At 40.1% G+C, this 24,392-nt stretch overlaps 1 protein-coding gene across 1 annotated transcript in view; it reads left to right on the top strand.

The window, feature by feature from the left end:
- Nucleotides 1-4,524: 4,524 nt before the first annotated feature.
- tmem121ab (transmembrane protein 121Ab) overlaps nt 4,525-24,392 on the top strand; it is a 70,079-nt gene continuing 50,211 nt past the window's right edge. Inside the window, exon 1 of the mRNA XM_008397467.3 lies at nt 4,525-5,234. The gene's annotated coding sequence lies outside the window, so the exon portion shown is untranslated. The remainder of the gene's footprint in view (nt 5,235-24,392) is intronic.

The following is a 24,392-nucleotide window of genomic DNA, read 5'->3' as shown; positions in this document are numbered from 1 at the left end:
ATGTGACAGATCAACACCAAGACTCATTACGAGTTTCCTTTACCAATAGTTTTCATCTTGATAATTTCCATAAAGGAGTTTAATAGGATGTATGACTAAGAAGTGACCAAATAACATCACAAGGATCACAGAACAACAAACAAAACACATAATAACAAAACACATAATAGACAAGGTTGTGGAGAAGTTAAGACCAGAATCGGGATACAAAACGGTAGCCCAGGCTTTAAACCCGTTCGGTATATCATCAAATGTAAAAAAAAAACAAAAAAAACAACATAGCACAACTTTAACTTTAACAATTTAAACAGGAAACTGAAGCTAAGTGTAACAAAAATCTTCTGATCACTGTCCACTAAACTCACATGCCATATATGAAGAGCAATAATATGAGAAACAGCCATGTCAATACTGAAGGAGCTTCAGATTCACAGTTGGAGTAAATAAACTCTAACAAAGTGAGACTGTTTACTGAAGGCAGTTGGTTGGACTGGATCTTATTTAAGGGTGTTGAAGTTAAGTGAAAGCAAATGGACATCAAACTATGTTTTTTTATCTGTGAAAAAGCAAGTAGTTTTCCTTTCACTTCACAAGCTGCGCACCACTTTGCGTTCATCCATCACATAATATCCCATAAACTTCATTACAATTTATAGATGTAACATGTCACATTGTGAAAAAGTTGAACACACTAATGTTTTTACTGTCAGATGAATTTATGTCCATTTTATGTGGAAGGCGGTCAGCCATTGTTTGGTCCGCTACTGCCTGTGGTTCCAGGCTTAAATTGAAGGTTTTAGATGGATTGCTGTTTTATAGAAACATTCAGATCATGAATCCACATGGCATTCAATATAGATTCACTCTGACAATGACATATGTGGTTTGTGGGGAGGTTATTACGTGTGCAGGCCGAGAAAAGGACCAACGTACAGTCACAGGTAAGGCAGGCAATTTTAGGAAAAAAAACCCCAAAACATCTTTATTTAAATTCACAGAGCCTTTGATGTCCATGCAAGGAAATAGGCAGGACATTTAAACAGGCAAAGGAAAAAATGCTGAGGAGTATTATGGGAGGAAAAAGAAGGAATGAGAAAATCAAACCAGACAACAGTACACAAGATGAAACTAAGGAAACAAAGAGGGACAAAATAAAGAGAAGCAAAACCAGACAAGAATCAGAATGAAAAGAACTTCAAAACAAAACAGACTTTTATTTTAGACCAACTAAAATAAAATAAAGCCAGACAAAATGACATAAAATCTTTCCTTCGCTTTTAGGTGAAATTTCAGTAAAACTCTTAAAGAGGATCTTAGTCTCTTTGATCATTGTTTCACTTCAGATTGCCTCAATGTGACTCAATGTTGTGCAAAAAAATATGAGTGCGTGCTTTGACTATGGTCTGTTACACCGATGTGACAACACCTAACCTTTTTGAGCATTCAATGTCAGTCTTTTTTTTAATACTGAATTGCTTTAAAAATAAAAAAGCAACACCAGAGGGCTGCACCACGAGAGCAATGAAAAAACAGCAAAGCTAAACGAATAAGGATTACAAAACACTCTTTTTAAAGCACAGACTTATTGTGTCGCACTGATGTGATGAAAGACGCTTGAATCCGATTTGCTACAAAAAAATGAGAAAGACTTCTGTTTTGTTTAATTAAGATTGAGGCAATTTAAATTCATACAAGTCTGTCTGTGAAAGACTGGAAAAGATTCATGTTGTGCTTACAATGCGTTCATCTATGAGAAGAAAGATTAAAATGGTAAATTGGAACAACATGAAGATATAAGGAAAAAGACAAACAAAAATAAAGCAGTGTGACCTGTGTTCCCTTTGCTACCACTGCACTGCATTTACAGTATACACTCATAAATGCTTGATGCCAAAAAAAAGGTTAATTCTTGACTGCCCAGTGTTTTACACTTAAGTTGTGAATTGGTAGTGAATTGTCAGCGTTAACATAATAAAGGAGTAACTGGATTTCTTAACTCAAGGCCTCCTCAGTCTCATTTGCTCCAAAATACTCAAAAATGAATAAAACCCGAAGACGCAGTGCAAAGTATCGCTTTGAATTCTTGGCTTTAAATATTTCAGCAATTACTCAAGCCCCATAAAAAGCCTGTTCATCCACTGGAGCACATTTAATTGCAAAACAGTTTCCCCTGTAGAAAATGAACAACCACATCCTGCAGGAGTGTACCTGAAATAGCAAGGAGATGATCATAAAACACCAGACTTGTTTGAAACTAACTTCTCAAGTGTGCGAAGTTCACCGTCTTCTGTCAATTAACGTCTGGTAATATATTTTAACTATGAAGTAGCTGCCAATATTTCAGAGAGTCAATGAGTGATTTCAGGACAAATGAAAATGTTACATGTTTGCTGAGTAGTTATCATTAAGGTCAAACAACATTTGAGACTTTGTTTAGGGAGACAGTCAAGGACATTATACTTTGGTAAAAAAAAGAAAAGAAAAAGCTTTTCATAATTCATAAAAATATGACGGTGTAAATGTTTTTCCTGCACACTCTATGGACACCAAGGTGAGGAGCCTGATCATGTGGCCTCTGCTATAATGTTTGTCTTCATTCATCTGAATTTAGAGATTCTGAATAGTTGTTTCAGTTCACTTTTAAAGTATTTAATGTCATATTTGCTCTGAAAGTTTTCTATTTTAACTATTTTAATGTTTATAGGTTCTAAACAATTTGTCACCATGACTGCCTCCATAACACTTCAACATGAATATAACAGTAACACATCAGTAAAGGACAGCAAATAAGCAATTAGGTGATTATTACCACAGAAAGTAGCTGCTGCCCCCAAATGGCTGGAACAGTCAAAGTTGACAGAAGTTTTTAGTTAAAGTCAGACTTTTGCATGCATCTAAATAATCTTTCGCGTTGTGGTAGTTTGAATCCAACAGCCAGTCGATTCATTCCAATTGTTTTATCCTCCCTAAGGTCACAATGATGCATCCGTGGTGTGCAATTTCTTTTCTTTACGGGAGGAAACTGAAAAATCAGCGGAAATCCCACAGACAGATTTGAGTTAGTATTATTAAACTAACAGTACAAATCATCACCCCATGCAACCAGGTGCTGGTGGTAAAAAATTGCAAAGTTCATTCATCCGCACCTAATCCAGCTGCAGACTGCCGGAGTCTAGCACTGCTATCTCAGTGTGAGAGCTGGGCAGAAGCCCTGGCGAGGCTGCCAATCGATTGCATTGCTAACAAAGACAGCTATGCAAGGTCAGGATGCTACATAGGACGGGTCAACATAAGCACTTAGCCTACACACGTTGGAGGAAAAAAGATCCACCGGGAAAAAAAACCAAACCAAGCGCAAAACAGAACAGATTTAAATTTCTCACAAAGAGGTTTCACTTCATACTTGAAGGAGGAGTCCTCAACAGCTGAACATGATTATCTAGCTTTTAATCACTCTTTTTGGTAAAAGATATAATTCTGTATGACAAATAATTTAGTAGTATGTAGAGTAATGAGCAAACAACAGCAGCACCAACACCCCTGGCATATCTATCCTGACTGTGTGCAAGTAAAGAAAAAATAAGAGCGATCTCCAAGGTTCTTCATTCTGTATAAAATTAATTTCAAACTGTTATTCCTTATTTAAGGACAGCGGCCATGAATGTTGTGCATGCTGATTGTAGTGCATTCCTCTCTGAAAATATGAAAGCAAGAAAGACAAAAAAAAAAGAAAGACTGCTTGTGCATTTAAAACAAAACCAGATGAACACAGATGAAAACACAAACCTTCCAGTCAAATGGATTAGAAAATGTCTGACGACTCAACCCATAATCAGCATCAAGGTTAAAAAGAACAGCTAGAGTACTCTAAAAGTTAATAGCTATCAGCAGGATCCTTTTGCTAAAAAGTGTTTTATGGACATAAGGGGTTCTAGTTTCCCAAATAAAACCCTGACTGACATTTTATGGATTGATGAAAGATAGAGCGTTCTTCTGGATGTAGAAGGTTTCATCAGATTACCTCCAAATGCTGAATTAATTCTACAATAGGTGAACAGTGGTTGGTTCTTCAATTTAGTTTTGTGCTTTAGTTTGGAATGAAAAAACATTTCCTTTTTTAAACAGCCTAATGTTCTTTTTTTCCCCCCCTGACTTTCTCCAAAGTGATAACACATTTGTTAATATTTTCTTCTCGATTTGATTTGGAATGCAAAGTGCAGCATTGCCAATGTGTTTGCATGGAGGGAAATAAAAGCTGCTGTAAGGATTTTCAATTTATCTCACGGCTTTAAATATGCAACTCGGATTCTAAATACAAATACATCCTCTTTGGTATTATTTAGTTTGCATATTTAGAATATGCCAAACTATTTCTACTTGCAAGAGTTATGTGTTTTTTTTTGTTTTGTTTTTTTTTCTTCAAAATAAGGTCATTGCTTGATACAAGAATGGCATCTTGCCAAATCAATTATTTGATCGTGTCTCTTTTTTTCTAGTAAATAGCTGCAGCATCATTGTTATTTAAAATATTCAGCAGATTTGGTTTAGATTTAAACGCCTCGTGTATCAGGACTGTTTGTCTAACATAAGAAACAACCATCTCTTCAGTTCTGACTTTATATCCCAGTCAACGATGCCTTTATCACAGTGAGCCCTGGGCCAGTACTGGCAGTAATTCGCTCATGTCTGTTGCAGTCTACAGAATTAGGCTCTCGCTTCATGTCGCTCCAACATATTTGAATGGGAGCTGTGATTGATAGAGACTGAGAACAGGGGAGATAGGGAGGAGTGGAGAGAGAGAGAGAGGGAGAGAGGGAGAGAGGAGGGGGAGGTGTTTAAGCCTATCCGGAGGAAGAAGCAACTGGCCAAGAAGCCTCAGCAATTACACTTGCCAAAGCGGTTCCATTTGGCCGACAGGCTTCGCTTTCAGTATTCACGGTCCTGAATGCGAACTCACGTATTTAGCAAGCGGGTTTCGAGCAGCCGTCGCTCGGCGTGTTGGGATTTGGATTCTCTTTAACTTCACAGCGGCCAGGCAGCAGTTTTTCTTCTTCTTCTTTTTTTTTTTTTTTTTTTTTTCTTTCTCCCCCTGTTGTACCGGCGTTTTCAGCGCCTCCACGCAGCGGATTTACAAAGCCACCTTGCGCGGAGCCGGAGATGAGATGAGATTCAGCACCCTGGACAGAGAGTGAGCATCCCGGGAACCCTGGACAGCGACTCGCCGTTCTCTGGAGGTAAGAGCGGAGTTCAACAGCGGCTTTTCGCCTCTCCATGTTCAGGGGAACAAGAAAGGGTGGGATAGAAATGGAGACAAAAATCACTCTTTCCCATTCTAAAAGGACATGACACACATTAAGATCAACATGGCACTTGACGTAATTATCAGAAAGTCCAGTTTACGTGAAGTTTGACGCTTAAGCGTTTGGTCATTTATTTAGCAGCTCTTTCACTTTCAACCATCCTTATTCTCACTCCTCTTGGCGCTTTTTTAGGTCCCACGTTCGTATATTTTTTGGTCCATTCATGAGATCGGTAACGTGTGACATCAAGTGGTCACGAAACATGTTTCGAAACAAGTAAAAAAATCAGGTTTTATCTCTGCTTTGATAAACGGCGAGCTTCCGTTTGCTCTCGTCAGCTTTATTTAAGGCAGCTGGCTCGAGAGGCAGCGCGTGCCCAAGCAGCATCTGCTCGTGCCTCAGGTCCGCGCGCGAGACAGAAGAGCGGAGAGGAGAAAAATAAAAAAAAAAAACAGCCCATCCACCGTTAGCACGCGCACGCGCACACCGCTTATAATCCATACGACCCCCGTGGATCTCACTTCACCGTATTTCAGATCGACTGCTCGATAATGACGCTCACCCCGCTTCACCCTGCGCATTTAATTTCAACTATTGAGTTAGAGAGGTTGAATTTTTTGCCCACATATATGAGCTTTCATGCCACCTGCCATGTCCTAACCCGTGTCAAACTAAGGTTAATGAGCAGGTGATTTTGCTGGACCACGCAGCTGACAGGTATGAGTCTACGTGGTCAGAGCTGCAGAGTGAAACATATTAATCATTTCGGAGCGATGGGATTTAAATAAATAAATACAGTCTAACTGTCTCTTTGGGTTTCAGTTCTAGGCAGATGAGAACCTGGCAGTAAGATAGTCTTAAACAGAAATAGCTTTATAGCGATATTTGAAAACAAAAATATCTACCGTAGCATAGTAGATCTTCTCACTGCTAAAAAAAAAAATTATAAATTGCTTGTTAGCTAGTGGAAATGCACCAATCTCCCAGTTCTCTGTTGATTGTCTCTGATCAGTAATCAGCCAGTCAAATGTTTCTTTTGTTGTTGTTTTTTTAGATATATTGATCTATTCGTTAAATGCATAAAAGAATGTGCCATTATTTTCAGTGTAAAAATGCAAAAAATCTTCATCGTTTCTGATGGTGTTAGAAATATAAAGTCAGGTTAAGGATATCACCATGTTTGCACGTGATGGATTCTAATCCAAGTCAAGATACAATCAGCTGGGTTTTTTTATCAACAGATTTTCTTTCTGCCAACTTTAATAGCTAAGAATTGGAGTGTCTGTGTTTGAAATTGAATCCGTTTGTATGATTAGATCACATTGGTTTGACAGAACATTTCTGGATATGAACTGAATTTCTTTATTATCTGTAGGATTCACAATTGTCTAAGAAATCTGCAGCACATCTTTTTTAAAATATCTTTTATGCGTCATAGTCCTAAGGCAAAGTACCATAAATTGGTCATTTCTGAAATAGGTTTGTGGTGCCTCAAAGAAAACAAAGACATATCAAGAAATAAAAATGGATTGGTGCATCCAATTGATTTAATTTTAATAATATAGTCTATTTTGATACATAAACTTAAGCCACCATATTGAATAAGCACACTGCACTAAATTTATTACATTTTTAGATGGTGAGTCGTCATATCGTTGTAGATCTTTATATGCTAGCAAAATAACAGAACTGAGCATCAAAGTGACCTTGTCTGCTGTAGTAACAGTGATTGTTGGTGCTTCTTTACTTTTCAAACCATGGCTTAGCATAGAACTTAATAAACTTCTTTTGTACCACTGAAGAAAGAGCTGGTCCCTGAGACTTTTATAGCACTTCAAGCCTCCAGAACAACATGACAAAACTATGTGCAGTTTCGAAATGTAATTTTTTTTATATTGCGTTTGTTTCGACAACAGCAACCAACCCATGATTTACAAGTGGGTTTAGTTTTGGTTTAGTAACACAGCAAGCTAATTAGTCATTAAGTAGAGCACTAGAACAGTATGTCACATATTAGCAAATGTTTCAAAGGATTTATTCAGTTTATACTTCTGTAATCCTAGCAGAGCATTAGCTGGTGCTTGGATTAACCATGTGACCTTTGAATGTCCAGACTGGTGTTTGAAATTAATGTGGCCACCCAGCATCCATTTTTTTTTTGCCTTCTTTAATATGGCTTACTCAGCTGTCATGCTCCAGTTCTTTAAAAGAATTTAAAAATAATAATTCTCAAAATGTAAAGCTATGTCAGCCAAACTCTGAATAAGGAGTGACCCCCATGCGGCTTTCCCTGAGGCGGTCTGACAAGCTCCGATAGCTTTAAGCACACACACACACACACACACACACACACACACACACACACACACACACACACACACACACACCCCCACACACACACACACACACACACACACACACACACACACACACACACACACACACACACACACACACAAACGCATCCATATTCAGACCATGTTAACCCACTGTGATGTGAGCCCCAGTTTGATTTTAATGATGTTCATTAAGATTTTGATTACACTTAATATTGGATAACTCTCGACTCTGCGTTAAGCGTGTCTGATATTCTGGCTCAGACGTCGAGTGAAAAGAACTTAATGGCAGGAAGGAAGTAAGAAGAGTGAATCTCAGCATGGCTGTTGCTACGGCCCTCACACTCCGGCGTCCTTGAAGGAAAGAAATCGCATATCAGTCAGTTTTTTTTATTCTCTGGGATATTAAGCTCTGGGCACCACTGTAAAGAGATTGCTGCCGTATATCAGCAGAATGATGAAGTAAACGCAAATTAATCCTTCACGCTCAATTTATTATCTAATAAACAGACTGTGAATTTGAATCTGAGCAGTGCCCCAACAGAGGGCAGGACCTACAGCTGCTTGTTACCTTTGTGCAAACTGTCTTTGTCTTGTTAGAAAATGAAGCGGTCAGGGATGGATGGAGAGCGATGGCAGGCTCGGCCCAGGGCTTTTTACAGTATCTCACATCATCTCATTGCCAGTTTAGCAGTCATTTGCCACCCAGTGGGGTACCTCTTCAGTGGCGCACTGTCTCAAGCCATGCCTTATTGAGAAACATGGCACAGCGCGCAGCCTGAGGGACAGCACTTACCAGCCGGCCTTGGTATCCAGGACACAGCGGGCTGATAGGCTTTCGCTTTGGATTTTTTTGCATTACACAAATTGCAGGCCAGGTTGCTTTCCATGAGTGTGCACTTTACATGCTCTTTGCACGGCAAATTGTGTTACTGCATGCCTGGAATTCCATTTATGGGTCTCTTAAAGTCTAACGCCCTTTGCTAGAAATGCAATTAAATTCAATATTGCTATAAATACATGGCAGGCGGGTTTGAACAGAAAGAGAGTAGGCAGTGGCGGTGAACGCCCACTCAGCCACCCTCCTTTCCCCGGATTTCCCAATCCATCCCAGGCCAATGAAAATCCTCCCCTCCTCTCCACACCCCGCCGCATAGTGAGTTGGTCAATTTGAGTGATCAACAGAAGGCAGTGTGGTAGGCAGGCGCCGACTGTCACAGGGGATATTGGGGCATGGTGAGCTGCACTAATAAAAAGGGAGGAGAAAAAAATCTGCATTTCTGAAACAGTCAGTGTCATTACTCTCTGTGGTTCTACAGCTCCCTTCGGCACAGTTAGAAACGAGAGAAATGAGAGTGCTTGTTCCTGGACTATGGCGTGCTATCCTAAGCTACATGTTACCGTGCTGCTGTTTGCATCTGATTCAGCTCATCCCATCAGTTCTCACTGGCTGGTTCCCCCATTTAAACTTACTGTGCTCCAGAGGGCTACAATATCACTGACATAATGGGATCTACTCTGATCAATAGCCAAATGGCATGGCGAATCGATAGCCACCAAGCTGAACGATAACGTGGCCCAGGTCCGGGTGAACTGCAGCCTTTGCATGCAAATCGCAAAGCCCTGCATAAGCATTCATAATCCTGGTTGTCACATTTTGCCACAAACACAAACATCAGTGTTGTTATTGGGGATTTTATGTGTAGACCAACACAAACCACGGGCATAAATTGTGAAGTGGAAAAAAAATGATCCAAGTTTGTCCATCAGTTTTATGCATAAAAATCTGAAAAGTGTGAGGTGAAAATGTTTTTTAGCCTCCTATATTCCATCTGTGTATAATGGGGTTGTGTATTTTTCAGATCTGGTCTATATGAAAGATTTGATAACAAAAGCTCTTTAGAGGGCGCAGCAAACATGTGCTTTGGTGAAATGAGAGAAAAATTGAACTTTTTGACCTAAAAGCAAAACTAACACTGCATGTCACTCTCACCACACCATCCCCCGATGCAACAGGTTTCTGCAGCATCATGTGGTGGTGGTGTTCTCCAGCACGGACAGGGGAGATCCTCAGAGTTATTCTGAAGATATTTGTGGCTAAATGCAGGGAGTCCCGAAGGAAAGCCGATTGGCGCCTGCAGAAGGCCTGAGACTGAAGTGGAGGTTCAACTTCCAGCAGAACAAGGACAATTTAAAAACAACCACAACCTACAAGAGAATGGTTCTGTCTTCCCCCCTTTATGTGTTCTTAACTGGAACACATGAAACCTGAAAAATAAAAATGCATAATGTAGCATTTTGCATGTCATTGTGAAAATGTTGCTTTTATTTTGGAAATTGAACTCAAGGCGACACATTTAGCTCCTAGTAAGAGTACTATTGTGGTCTTTCAGCAGTGCACCAATATGTATAGGTTCTGCACATATACACAGAAATGCTGCTGTAAGGTGTTTATGACAGTGTCATGTCAACCTTATTCACCCCCCTTCAAATAAAGTGTTACCGGATTTCATACACCGTTTTAAAAAAAGGATTAATACAAAATGTAGAGCTTTTAAATTGGACATGTACTCATATTCATTTACAAGAGCTGACTTGGTGTGCCCCAGCTTGTGAAAAACAACCAGGTTTGTTTTCATGAAAAACAGATTAAATTGTCAGATTGAAAATACTCATACTAAATAATGCTCATTTTTATGTTACTTAAGAAAAACAATACTTCAGTTCCCTATTTTGTGTGTGTGTGTGTTTTAAGTTCATTTACATCACTGCCAGGTGAAGCATGTTATAGACCTATACTTTAAAATGTCAGTATTTATAGTTTCGCTTAAAGTCACAGCAAACTATATTGAAGTTTGAGACAACAAAATGTGAAACAGATTATGGGATGAGTACTTTAGAAAGGCACAGTATGTAAAAAATATACTCCTTAATTATGGATCAAAAATACCAACCTCATTAATGAGCTATGTATTATGGATTGCTGCATGATCTATGCTAATGTCAGCACAGCAGTTCCATTAAAAGTAAAAAAAAAAAAAGAATTGGCACCATTTTTCGGTACTGCTCTCCTCGTTCGCTCTAATCATCACCCAGCCTCTTCTCAAAAAAACCACAGAGCTACAAAACAAAGTTAAAACTGAAAGCTTGAATATTAAACAGTGTAAAAGTAAACAGGCATAATTAGTTTGGCTGTCTTGAAAAACCTCTCCTTGACACATTTCTACTCTAACCAGTGGTTTGCAAAATCAGGCATGGAAGCCGTATTCGAACATTCAATTAAGGGTTTGTTTGCTTTCCCTGAAGAGCCAGAAAATTCCCTGGGTTTTCAAGTGTTAATCAAGCTTTTCATCCGTGCCTTGCATAGAGAACCCGCCGATAAGACAGGACATTTTGTGGCCAACAAGGCACGCTGCATCTGAGATGAAACAACCGCTTTATCACATTTGACATTTCGGAGTAAAACCTTTTTAAATTATCCGTGTGTTTGAAATCTTTTGCTGACAGCCTTCTCGTACACAAAGGAGGAATACAAATGGAAAGAATGGCGACTGGAAAAAGTAGCTGCAGAGATATAGGACAGCTACAGAGCCTAATATTTGTGGAGCATAAAATTGCCCTGAAAATTACAAATGAGACATTCTTCTGTTTACACGCAGCGTTAAAAAAAAAAATCTGATTTGATTCTACTTTTAGGAGAAAAGAGTAAAACGAAAACACTCAAAAAAGCTTGTGACATTAACATTTCTAAATAATGAATTCAAAATGCTGGGTTTTGACTTGACTATTCTTTTGTGGGAATATATTTTGTCTAAATAATTCAGGTGAGAAGCTAGCTGGATACTCAGGGTCTCAGGTGAACCTCCTCCTTATTGCCAAGTCTTTTTTGCACTCTCACAGGTTTTCCTCCCGGAAATTAAATGAACTTCACCCATCTTCAACAACTCTGACCAGCACCGTTGTTTCACTGAAAAAAAAAAAAAAAAAAAAGCGTCCCCACAGCATGGTGCTTCCAGCAGCACATTGGAGATGGCATGTTCATGGTAATGTGCATTTTTGGATGAAGGACCGTACTGTGCTCTGTGAAATACTCATAGTGTAGTGTGTAATTTATTTTTTATTTTTGGTTTATTCACAAGTTCCCACCAGACTTTTGTATTCAGGAAAAAACATTTGAGAACCATTTAACATTTTTTTCCACTTCAAAATTATGCAGTACTTTGTTTTTGTCGCACAAAAAAATCATTACAAGTGAAGTTTGTTTGCAACGTGACAAAATGTGAAAAAAAACAGTCTTAGTATTTTTATATTTTTACCTTAGAAATATACCTTATTGTCTTCCTACCAGCTCAGAAAACCTACTTCAGACTGTTGACAAGGAAAAGGAAAACAATAGGCGCAGCAGCAGCAGAGGTTCCATCTCGTCTTGGATACAAGCAGACATGTATGGCATGTCATCATCAAAAATGTCACCGTGTGTACAGCTACCAGCTGCTGGTGCTTCTCACAACACACACACCTACGATCGTACATCCTCCCATGAACTCACCCACACCAGTCACACACACACCATGGCAGGACCCACACTAAAAAACGTGCTGCAAACGTAGTGCAGCTGTGCACGCATGTAGCGGTGAAATATTGGCGCCATTGCAGCCCTTCAGGCATGCAGTTATCGGGGATACAGAAGTGATGTGAAATCAATCAGCTCAAGTGGAGTGGCTTGGTCAGATGTGGAGAGTCTTGTCCTTTGCACACGCATGCCTGAACGCGTGCAGTTCACTGCTCAGCCAGTGAATCAAACATACATTTTCTGTCCGATGATGTGTTTATGCAAGACAGAGCAGAAATATCCACTTATCTAGTCCACCTTTTTCCATGTGTTAAATCCCAAGTTTTTTGGGGGGTTTTTTTCCCCTACATTTTGCCTTTTGGTATCTATATTGCTGCACAGTTTCGGAGCAGCAATGCGGTGCTAAAGCCAACAGATCTGTTACATCTCTATATCAACCTCATATCTAATTCATGCACCTTATTGTAGCTCTGCAGCCGTGTTTATGCTCTCAAAAGGCATGCTGGCAAAAGCTGGGCCCCGTGCAAAAACGAACAGAGCAAAGTAATGTACTGTAGCTGGAGGCTCTGGAGGATTTAAGTGTCCATAAACATTAATATCCCACATTATCCCACAGGGACGTTTTCCTTTGTAATGATTTTATAAGTCAGATTGTACAGCCTGTTTTTATATTTTCATGCGGTGCTCTATATGGCTTCTTCTCCTTGGAGGGGAAGTGAGGACAGAGAGTGTGGGGCTCCTTTCACATTTCTCAACGCTCTCGCAGGAAACAGCTTACACCACGCACAACCCTGCCTGCTTAAATGCCCGGACTGTCAGCATAACACGGATCCACATTAATCTGTCAGCGAGTGTGTGCGGCTGATACAAATGCATTTGTGCACTTATTCGCTCCCATGCATAGAGAGTAATTCACAGCAGAGCGCCTGCTTCTGGTACGTTGACACAAAAATTAGCAGCACGGCAAAGCTGATGTTAGGGTTTTTTTTTTTTGGTTATTTTCATGCGCTTCTTTTATCAACGCAAAGTAAGCACACCTAACCAGATGGTCAGAGTGTGCATAATTGTGCATTTGTGTATCCTGTGCATGAGAATATTTCCTTGTGATTTACCTGAAAGTGCGGGAGGGAACAGAATTGCGCATCTGTCTGACAGAGGGTGCGATAGCTCGTGGTGTTCTGAGCTTTGATGCGCGCATGCAAGCATAACGTGTGTATATCAGAGTTTTGCAGTGTGACAGTGGATGTTTGTGCATTCAGGATGAAGCTGAGAGGACTATCTGTGTCTTTTAGGTGTCAACCGAGGACTTTACAGCTTCTGGTTCAGGAAACCCTGAATGGCTAAGGAGTTAGCAGTTCCACATGCCAGCGTTGTAGAACCAAACACTCAGCATCTGTCATTGTACTCGGGTGGGATATTAGCACTGCTCTACAGATGCAGCTCTAACTGACAGATGTCCAGTTCCAACTTATAACCATCTATATGCCCAGAAATGATAGTAGTACTTATAAATATGAGCATTTTCTCTCAGCGGCTTTACACGTCATCTACTTATGATGTGTCAATAGAAACACATTTTAAAAAAAGCTTAGCTTAGTTCCAACATAAAATTGTTCAGTACCATAGAAGCCAGCCTGCTTTTTTAATCCAATTTAATAAGTACCGAAAGACTAATTAATGATTGTAAAAAATAGTAAAATAAAAAATGAAAATGGATAATTTGTCTTTGGCACTCCATGGATTTCAGGAACTTGTTACGTCCACCAGGCTCGTTTGATGGGGCAACATTAATGGAGACCACACAAGGATTTAATGTGTAAATGAAAGTAGAATTTATTAAGTTATATGAAAGAAATAACCCTGAAGAAAAAAGAAATGCCTGAAATAAGAAACCAAAATAGATTAGAGCAAAACCTATAAATAACCAGAAATGAGCGAATGCAAAACCTAACAAAACTCAACCAAAAGATACAAACCAAACCAAGTGGGGATCTGAGGAGAGGGAAGGGAAAAGCCTTCCCTCTGCTGTACGCCTAGCAGCTTTAAAGCTGCAGGACGCCAATCAGAGGAACACCCAACACCTGCAGGGCCTGACTGCAGAACCCTGCAAGGAAAAAGAGGGCAGGGCCCACTGATGCCGTAACACCTTCCCCCTTAAAACAGAGGTTCCCACTAGGACCTCTGTAGACATTTTTTCCTGCTAGTCTGGTCCATCAATGGCACGAGACAATGCATCAGCCAGCACATTTTCAGTGCCTCGAATGTGCCGAATTTCAAGGTTGTAAGGCTGTAGAAATAAGGCCCATCGCATCAACCGCTGATTGGGGCTCTGTAAAGAGTGCAAAAAGGTCAAAGGGTTATGATCTGAATATACCACAACAGGAAATGCACCCCCACCCACATACACATCAAAGTGCTGCAGGGCCCAAATAAGGGCCAAGGCCTCTTTCTCAATGGTCGAATAATTAAGTTGATGTTGATTGAACTTCCTAGAAAAGAAACACACTGGATGGTCAATTCCTCCTTCGTCAGTCTGCAACAAAATGGCTCCTGCACCCACTTGACTTGCATCAACCTGTACCTGGAATGGCCGGTCTAATCTTGGAGCAGACAAGACTGGTGCAGTGCTCAAGAGAAACTTGACATTTTCAAATGCCTTCTGACAAGCTGAGGACCACCTAAACTGGACTTTAGCCTTCAATAGGTCTGTTAATGGAGCCACTACAGTAGAAAAGTTCTCACAAAAGTTTCTATAGTAACCCACCATCCCCAGAAATCTCATCAACTCCTTTTTTGAGGAAGGAGGTGGGAAACCATCAATGGCTTGGACTTTTGCCCTTACTGGTTTCACTTGTCCTTGCCCAACAACTTTTCCCAGATAAGTCACTGTAGCTCTTGCAAACTCACATTTAGCTAAGTTCACAGTTAGGCGAGCATCCTGAAGACACTGAAACAACTTCTGGATACGCAGCACGTGTTCATTCCAGGTGTCACTGAAGACCACTACATCATCCAAGTAGACAGCACAACCTTCCAAACCAGCCACTACTTTATTCATCAGCCGTTGGAAAGTGGCAGGTGCATTCCTAAGGCCAAAACTCATTACAGTGTAAGAGTATAATCCTGATGGTACAATAAAGGAAGACACCTCTTGGGCTCGAGCAGACAAGGGTACTTGATAATAACCTTTGAGCAAATCAAATTTACTCACATACTTTGCAGTTCCAACCTGATCGACACAATCTTCCATCCGAGGAAGCGGGTAAGAGTCAGGCTTTGTAATGCTGTTCAGTTTCCTATAATCAGTACAGAATCTAAAAGTACCGTCAGGTTTTTTAACCAACAAACATGGCGAAGACCAACTAGAACAAGATGGTTTAGCCAGGCCATTGTCCAGCAAATACTGAATTTCTGACTCCAAAAACTTACTTTTTTCAGGAGGCACACGATAAAAATGTTGACGGATGGGTTGCGCATCTCCCACATCTATGTCATGCTCAATTAAATTGGTACATGTTGGAATGTCACTGAACAAGGCTTGAAAATCCATAATGGACTGCTTCAACTGCTCACTTCTTTCTGCAGACAAATGACTCAATAATGTCTGTATGTTAGACAACATCTCAGAGTTTTTAAGTCTGGGCTGGAACACTGTGTCATCTGGAGTCTGCACATCCTCATCCAAACCTGTGTTGCAGCTCGAGTCTGCCTTCACATCTTTTTCTTCCAAAGTAGAACCAAAGTAAGGCTTCAATAAATTCACATGGCAAAGCTGAGTTGGTCGTTTACGGTCTGGGGTAGAAACCACATAGTCCTGTGGTGACACCCATCTCAACACAGAATACGGACCATAAAACTTTGCTTGGAAAGGTGAACTCTGAATGGGAAGTAAGGCAAGCACCTTATCTCCTGGATGAAACACTCTATTTTCAGCTTTCTGGTCAAACCATCGCTTCATTTTCCTCTGAGCCTTTTTAAGATTCTCAGAAGCTAGTTTGCCAGCCAAGAAAAGTCTGCGACGAAAACCATTGATGTAGTCAAACAGGTTTGATGGTGGCTCAGACCTCTCCAAGTTGGTTTTTAAAATAGCAAGAGGACCACGCACATGATGTCCAAACACTAGTTCATTTGGACTGAACCCTGTGCTCTCTTGTACAACTTCACGAGCTGCCAGAAGTAGCCAAGGCAGACCTTCTTCCCAGTCTCTACTCAACTCTGTGCAGTATGCCCTCAACAAAGCCTTCAGGGTTTGGTGAAAACGCTCTAGTGCCCCCTGGCTTTGAGCATGATAAGCACTGCTCTGTTGATGGACTACACCTAGTTGTTTCAAAATCTCACCAAACATGCGTGAGGTGAAATTGGTACCTCTGTCAGTCTGAATGGTCTTTGGGATTCCAAACACTGAAATAAAGTTAGACAAAGCTTTGACCACCGACTTTGTTGTAATGGTTTTCAGAGCATATGCTGCAGGATAACGAGTGCTTTTACACATAACCGTCAGTAAATACACTGATCCGGACTTTGAAGGACTCAGTGGGCCAACACAGTCAATGATCAAGTGTTCAAAAGGCTTATCAGCAGCAGGTATTGGAAAAAGTGGAGCTGGTTTCAACGTCTGATTAGGTTTTCCAGTTAGTTGACAAGTGTGACAGGTTTTCACAAACGCAGCAACATCTTTTTTCAGACGCGGCCAATAAAAATGATGTAAAACTCTATTATAAGTTTTATTGACTCCGAAATGACCAGACAATTCTCCATGAGCAGTTTTCAAAACAAGGTTTCTGAACTTGACTGGAACAACAACTTGATAAATTGGACCAACAATATCCCTGTCACTGTAGGGTAACCATTTACGTACCAACAGATCTGCTTGTAGAAAATACCCACATGATGTTTTTGTGTCCTGTTCAGCTGTCTGGACTTGGTCAAACAGGACAGCTAAGGTTGTGTCCTCCTGTTGGGCTGCAATCAACTCACTGAGTGACAAAGGAACAGGAAGAGTTGGCAAACAAGCAGTCTTCTCAACAGAACTAGGCTTACCAGACTCAACCTCCTTATCAGCCAAAGCACGAGTGATGGCACGAGTTACTGCACAAGCTGGAAACGCCTCAGGGAAGTCTTGAGCACATTTGTCTGACACGGAAACAGATGGAGACGCTCGGACCACTAGAGGAGGTGCAACATCTCGCCACACACGTCCACCTGCCAGATTGTTTCCTAAAATGAGAGACACCCCTTCCACAGGCAAAGAAGGACGAACACCTATCGTCACTTCTCCTTGTACCAGTTCTGACTGCAAATAGATCCTATGGAGAGGCACAGAGAAAGTTTCCATCCCAATACCTCTAATTAAGACACTACGACCAGTATCAGAACATGAAGAAAATGGCAAAATAGAATCCAAGATGAAAGATTCAGATGCTCCGGTGTCACGCAGAATCTTTACAGCCACTTTATTAGAACTTCCATTCAGAGTAACAAACCCATGTGTGATGAAAGGAGCGTAATCTTGTCCAACATCCTTCACAAAGTTCTGGGGATCTGAATCAGTCAGTTCTGAAAAAGATTGAAAGTCAAGAGGTGCAGCTAAGACAGTTGGTCTTACACTTTCAACTTTAGGTAGCGGTGTAGACTCCACTGAATGCAACTGTGTAACACTGGCTAAAGCCACAGGTTTTCGATGATCCCGTTTGCCCCTATTTGATTTAGTTTTGATATTCAGAGGACACTCATTTTTCCAGTGTCCCTTCTGGCGACAATAGTTACAAACCAAGTCTGCTTTAGATCTCAGTGTATGATCCAATCCATTTTTACCAGGAAACCGGTCATAATGAAATTCCTTAAGGCTGTGGTCACCTTTCAAATGAGAATCCCTCAAAGCTTTATGGGTCAGAACATACTCGTCTGCTAAGACGGCAGCTTTAGCAGCAGTTTTTACTTTATGTTCATTGATATATATAGCCACCCGTTCTGGAATAATGTTCTTGAACTGTTCCAACACCATCAAGTCACAAAGTGATTCAAAATCATCCACACCTTCAGCTGATAACCAACGAGAAAACTGGGTGTTTAGTTCTCTGACCAGATCCGTGTTTGACTGTTTTTCAGCTTTCCTGCAGCTCCTAAATTGTTGCCTGTAATGCTCAGGAACCAATTCATAAGCTTTCAACACAGCTTTTTTAACAGATGTGTATACCTTTCTTTCAGCTGAAGTTAATGAAACATATGCTTCTTGGGCCTTACCCACAAGCACACTTTGCAGCAGCATGGAGCAATCTAGATCACTCCAGTCATTGTCCTCTGCCATGTCCTCAAACAAAGAGAAAAACACATCAGGATCTCTTTCATTAAACTTAGGCAACAGCTTCAACATGTTAACCAAGTTATGTCCAGAAAACCCATCACCACCTTGAGACAGATTAACAGATCCACCACTTAACCTGCCCTCAGACCTCAACTTCAGGCGCTCAGCTTCCAAAGATAATTTCTTCACCTCCAACTCATGTGCCAACCTCTTCTCTTCTTGTTCCTGTGCTAGCTGCTTTTCCTGTAAAGCTAGTTTTTTCTCAAGCTCATATGCTAGCCGCTTTTCCTGTAACTCTAATTTTCTCTCCTCAAGCTCATGTGCTAGTCGTAATTTTTCTAACTCCAACTGCATTTCCATCTCAGTTTTATTCGACTGAAACTTTAATTGAGAAGCTTGAGACACTGTTGAGCTCGACAATTCATTTGGAGCACCAGTTAAAGAAACTGAACCGAGGGAAGTTTCATCTGTCACATCAGCATCTGAAAGAGAGACAGGAAAGACATTCAGTTTTACAAGTTCGTCTTTTAAAAAACTTCTTAGCGGAGGTAACCTTAATCCTTTTACATCTTCAAGATCAACTTTAAAGTGTTCAGCTACTTGACGAATCTGCTCCTTTGTAAGCTTTTCCAAGAGTTCTAATGTTGGAGAAGACAAGAAAGAACTCACAACGTCCATCCTCAAACCAAACTAACCCAACAACCCCACTTTCAAAAAAAAAAAAAAAAACAATACAGGTCAAAATATACCCAATTGTTTAAACAACCACAAGGAAGTGCATGACTGGTACAAACAAATGGCAAACCTCCATTTTCCTACCACTAACTAAGTGCCAAAAACCCTGACTAACCTTAGCCTAGTCTTCAGGCCTTCCTCCAAGAGCCAAGTCACTTTAAGCACCAAGATACCGCTGGCAGCAAATCCCTCCAGGCCAAGACCTCTCAGGCAGCAAACCACGGCGGTGCCCTCAGCCCAGAGTCCAACCCAAAAATAACAAACCAAAACAACAAACAGGGTAATCTAAAATGAAGTTGCCACAAACAAATACCAGACAGCACTTACCTTTTTTCAAAACACAACCCTCTCTCCCCTACCAACAAAAATCCTCATGGACCTCCAGCAACAAACATGAAACATCAAAAATGTCCAAAATCTAGTAAGGTAAAATTCCTTAAACTAGCCAAATAACCTGCAGTACAGGAAAACCAAAGTCAGGGGCATGTAACTGCAACCTGAACTCACCAATGAGGCCAATCAAGCATAATTAGCTCCCACAATGGCAACCATGAAGGGACGAGCCCCCACAATGTTACGTCCACCAGGCTCGTTTGATGGGGCAACATTAATGGAGACCACACAAGGATTTAATGTGTAAATGAAAGTAGAATTTATTAAGTTATATGAAAGAAATAACCCTGAAGAAAAAAGAAATGCCTGAAATAAGAAACCAAAATAGATTAGAGCAAAACCTATAAATAACCAGAAATGAGCGAATGCAAAACCTAACAAAACTCAACCAAAAGATACAAACCAAACCAAGTGGGGATCTGAGGAGAGGGAAGGGAAAAGCCTTCCCTCTGCTGTACGCCTAGCAGCTTTAAAGCTGCAGGACGCCAATCAGAGGAACACCCAACACCTGCAGGGCCTGACTGCAGAACCCTGCAAGGAAAAAGAGGGCAGGGCCCACTGATGCCGTAACAAACTAAATAATAATAATAATATTAACATGACCAGGTCTTTGTCAGAATGCATTTTGCACTTACTACAGGTTTGAATTCAGAAGTTTTAACTGGCAAACATTAAGGAAATTATGAGTAACCAGTCAATGAAGTACAGGAACATTCATAACATCCTTTGTACCACAGGCAGGTAGAGATACGGTAACGGTGGCATGATGGATGGGACTGTAATTTCTTAATGTCTGGTCATGGGAGGCGATTGCTGCTATGACTGGAACAGAGGTAGTTACAACATGGTGGATCACATAATTACATGTAAGACCATGTTCTCTTTACCTGCTGGTGTTTTGAAAAACATGACAAAGGACAACAGATCCTGGAACAACGGGGATATTTAAATATTTTCTTAAAAAAAAAAAAATGTACTAGGGAATTAGAAAGGCAATGTTAGTTTGTATGACTGATGCACTAGGCTAGATAAAACAAAGTTGGCATGCAAGGCTGTTAACAAGTACAGTTATTACCATTTAATGAAATAACAGCAATGATGAATAGCAAAAATATAAAAGAAAATCAAAGTGCTCGGCACTAATGTGATGTAATGCCCAGTTTGTTTGTTAGTGGGTTGTGGAGGACAGGTTCCTCCCAGTCTACTTGTTTCACAGTCATGCTTTTGAAATGTGGGAGGAACAGAGGACCTTCCTACTGCAAAGCAGCAGAGCTACCAACATTGATCCATCAACAGAGCCGTCAGAACTTATACTATCCTTCCATTGACACACAACCAGTTTATAGTTAGCATTTCTAAATTATGTTCAAAAAAACCTTCCTGAATATGAAAACTTGAAAAACTCAGATGTGTGGCTTTTGTACCAATTTTCTTAAACATTTTTTTTTTAAATGTGCATTTTTACATTTCAAGCTTATAAAAGTTAAGTATAGTGATTAATCGTGATTAATCGCAGTGCTAGACGATGAAACAAATCTGAAGGAAAAAAAAAAAGAATTAAACCTTTTTATGAAAGTTTGTTCACACAAGCAATTTAATACCACTTTGCCCGGATGGCATTTTACCCGACTGCAGAATATGTCTTATGCATCTCTTCAATCATGGCACCGTACATAAGCTGTCAGTGATCTACACGATCTTTGCTGCAAGCCCTGCTGCTTCACTACTCAACTGAATCCTGTGCCTTCACATGCTCTCATTACTCCTTTTTACATAGAAAGTGTGAAGCACCCTCTTCACCAACCCTCCATGTGTGGAGTGCTTCAGTGTGTCCGGTGTTAGCTGATCAAGTATTCCATGTGCACTGGCTAAATAATGAAGATAAAGGAATATAATTTTAAAAAAAATCTAAACATTTGGACCACTTGCACTTACTAATGAAGTTGCATTTCACAATGGTTTAATAGGTTGATGAGGTTATTTATTTTTATTGAATTTCTCTCAAGGCTTAAAGCTCCTTCAGTTTGTTTTCTCCAAAGAAAAACATCAAATTCATTTTTCCGAGAAGTTGTTGGTGCCTTTTACTTTTTGCCTTGCGGTTCTGGGAAATTAACAGTGGAAATAAGGAGGCTTGATTACATTATAAGTATACAGAAAGGAAGACATTTTTTTAATGATTTTTTTAATAAAAATACAAAATGGCTGTTAAAGTGACTATTGTAATACACCAAAAATAACATTCAGTGCATCAAATTGCCTTCATGTGCCAGCTAATTTCTCCAACATGCTATAAATTAAGCTTTCAAAAGGTTTGTTAGCAAACACAGGAAAGAAACAGCATCAAGACCAACAAATATAAGACGGGCCAAAAATAAAGTTGAGGAGAAGCTTGAAGCAGTGCAAAGTCGTAAAAAATACCCAACACTTTAAATACGTCTCAAAGCAAAAGCAAGGTTCAATCCATGACCTGAAAATGTGGCCAATATGGCACAATTGACAGACCTGGCAAGGTTAGCATTGATCAGAGAAAAAGCCAAGAGGCCAATGGTTACTATGAAGGAGCTGCATTGATCTACACTTAAGGTGGTTGGCTCTCTCAACAGGACAACTATTACTCATTCACTTTAAAAATCTAGGCTTTTTGGAAGAGTGGTAAGTTGAAAGAAAACCTGAAAAAGTCAAAGTTACTGTTTATCAGAGGGCATTTAAAGTACACAGGAAATGTTTTGTCTCAGATGAGATTAAGAGTTTACCTTTACACCTTCATGCAAAACACAGAGATGGGCATGTATCAAAAGCTGCACATCAATCTAAAAAACACCACTGTGAAACAGTGTTGGGAGCATGTAGCTGGACGGTAATGTTGCTCAGGGGGGACAGAGAACACTGCAAGTAAAAGGAAGGGTGCAAAAAAAACAAAAAAGTTAATGACGATAGGTTCACCTTCCTGTAAACTGGCAACCAGAGCTGAAAATCTCATGATGAAGCCTGCATGCTTATAATCACAGCTTTACAAATGTCTGATTTAAAGGTTCACACAAATATAAAGACGTGAATAAGTGTTGGGACGCTGTTCTGGTGTGCTGCTGGCATGTGAGTGACAGTTGTGTTTATTTCCTGGTCCCAGGCTGGCAAACTAGACTTGGCCCTCTGGCGGCCTCATCTGTATGCTGTCATCCCAGTTAAGCAGCAAGAGAGTATGAGATCATTTAGAAAACTAGCTGATCTGACAGGCAGCCAGGCGCAGCTCGCGGTACGCAATCTGAGTGTGTCTATCTTATGGTGACCCAGAGAGTGTCGCCGGGTTGTGTCGTCGTCTGAGACGGCAACTCTGAAGCTGCGTGTGTATTCAAACAATTAAGCTCACCTTTTGTCTGTCTGTACCGCTATATGCTTTTCACCCACTGCGATGCTCAACGGCTTTTTGTTCATTTACATGTGATAATTTCACCCAGCTGGAAGATACATGGCTTAATTGTGCTGAAAGTATCCTCCAGGCCTCTTTGTCTTTTCCTTCTTGGCACAAAATGTGGTCGGGTGTCTTTGCTTTATAGTCAATGTAACGCACATCTTTATAGCCACATTGCCGATGATCTAATACATTAAGAATGAGGAAAAAATAAATTAGATGAATGCATTATTTTTGAAAGGGTGATTCATTAAGGAGCCCTGTATCATATTTCAAATGGAAAGAGCCGTAAAAACCCAAATCAGAGTCAGCAATCAAAATAAACATTTTCTCATCAAATCCGTCTAGTGCAGCTCTAATGTTTGTGGGTAAGAAATGCAAATCTGTAAATTCCTGCATGGATGTTGGATAATTGACTTTCAATCTTTAAATGAGGTCATTTAAGTGACCATAGAAACACACAGTCAGCTTCATGTTTTGAAAATTGATTTAATGTAATGTTTACGCTACTGGAAATATAAATATGCAAGTATACTTATAAAAAACAAAGAGAAAAAAATATGTTCATGTAATTTTCTGAATGAAACAAAGTATATTTTGAAACTTTTTAATGACCAAGTTAAAAAATAGCTCAGACAATTTTCATATTGTCCACTCCATCATTGAATATTGCACTAATTAGGGATCTAAGTGAACAGAACAGGAAGAGCTATTATTTAGATACTTTCCACTGAAAGTATCCTTGTAATGTTGCAGCTAACTTAGCAGTGAGAGAAGATTCCAGGCAAATAATGTTTATTTTTTGCTAAATGATTAAACACTCATTTATGATAGCCTTTATTGGGGTTGAAGAGGCTTGTGTTGAAGAAGGGAGGTAACGCAAGGTTACAGGATGGTAAATTTCAAGTACTGCACTTGGACAGCCCTGTTTTAATTGGTCTCTCCAAATTGTGTGTGCATGATTGATTGTCCTGTGTGTTACCCTTCAATGGACACCCCGTCAGGGAATACTTTGCCTCTCACCAAGTAACCACAGAAAATGGGAACCAGAAACCCAAAGATCTTGCAAGCACAAGAAAAACAGACTATGGATGGATAACTTGGAAAAACAAAAATAACGCAGTCATGGTATCTTTGCTGGTACACAACCACGTTGGCATGACTGCTAATTTTACATTCCTGCCTCAAAGCAAATAAACACTAAACTCTGATAGGGCGCCATTTGCAGTAAGAACTCTGAGCTTGATTATTAGACCAAGTTAAAGCTGTTCCTGTAGTAAACCGTGTTTGTACAACCCTGTGGAAGAACTGGTGGTGCTGTGCAGGTGTGATTGTGTGTAAT

The sequence above is a fragment of the Poecilia reticulata genome, chromosome 21 (genome assembly GCF_904066995.2).
Source record: "Poecilia reticulata chromosome 21, P_reticulata-male-v2, whole genome shotgun sequence".
Taxonomy (NCBI): Eukaryota; Metazoa; Chordata; class Actinopteri; order Cyprinodontiformes; family Poeciliidae; genus Poecilia; species Poecilia reticulata.
Note: the sequence above shows the minus strand (reverse complement) of the source record. Positions and strands in the feature narration are given on the sequence as shown.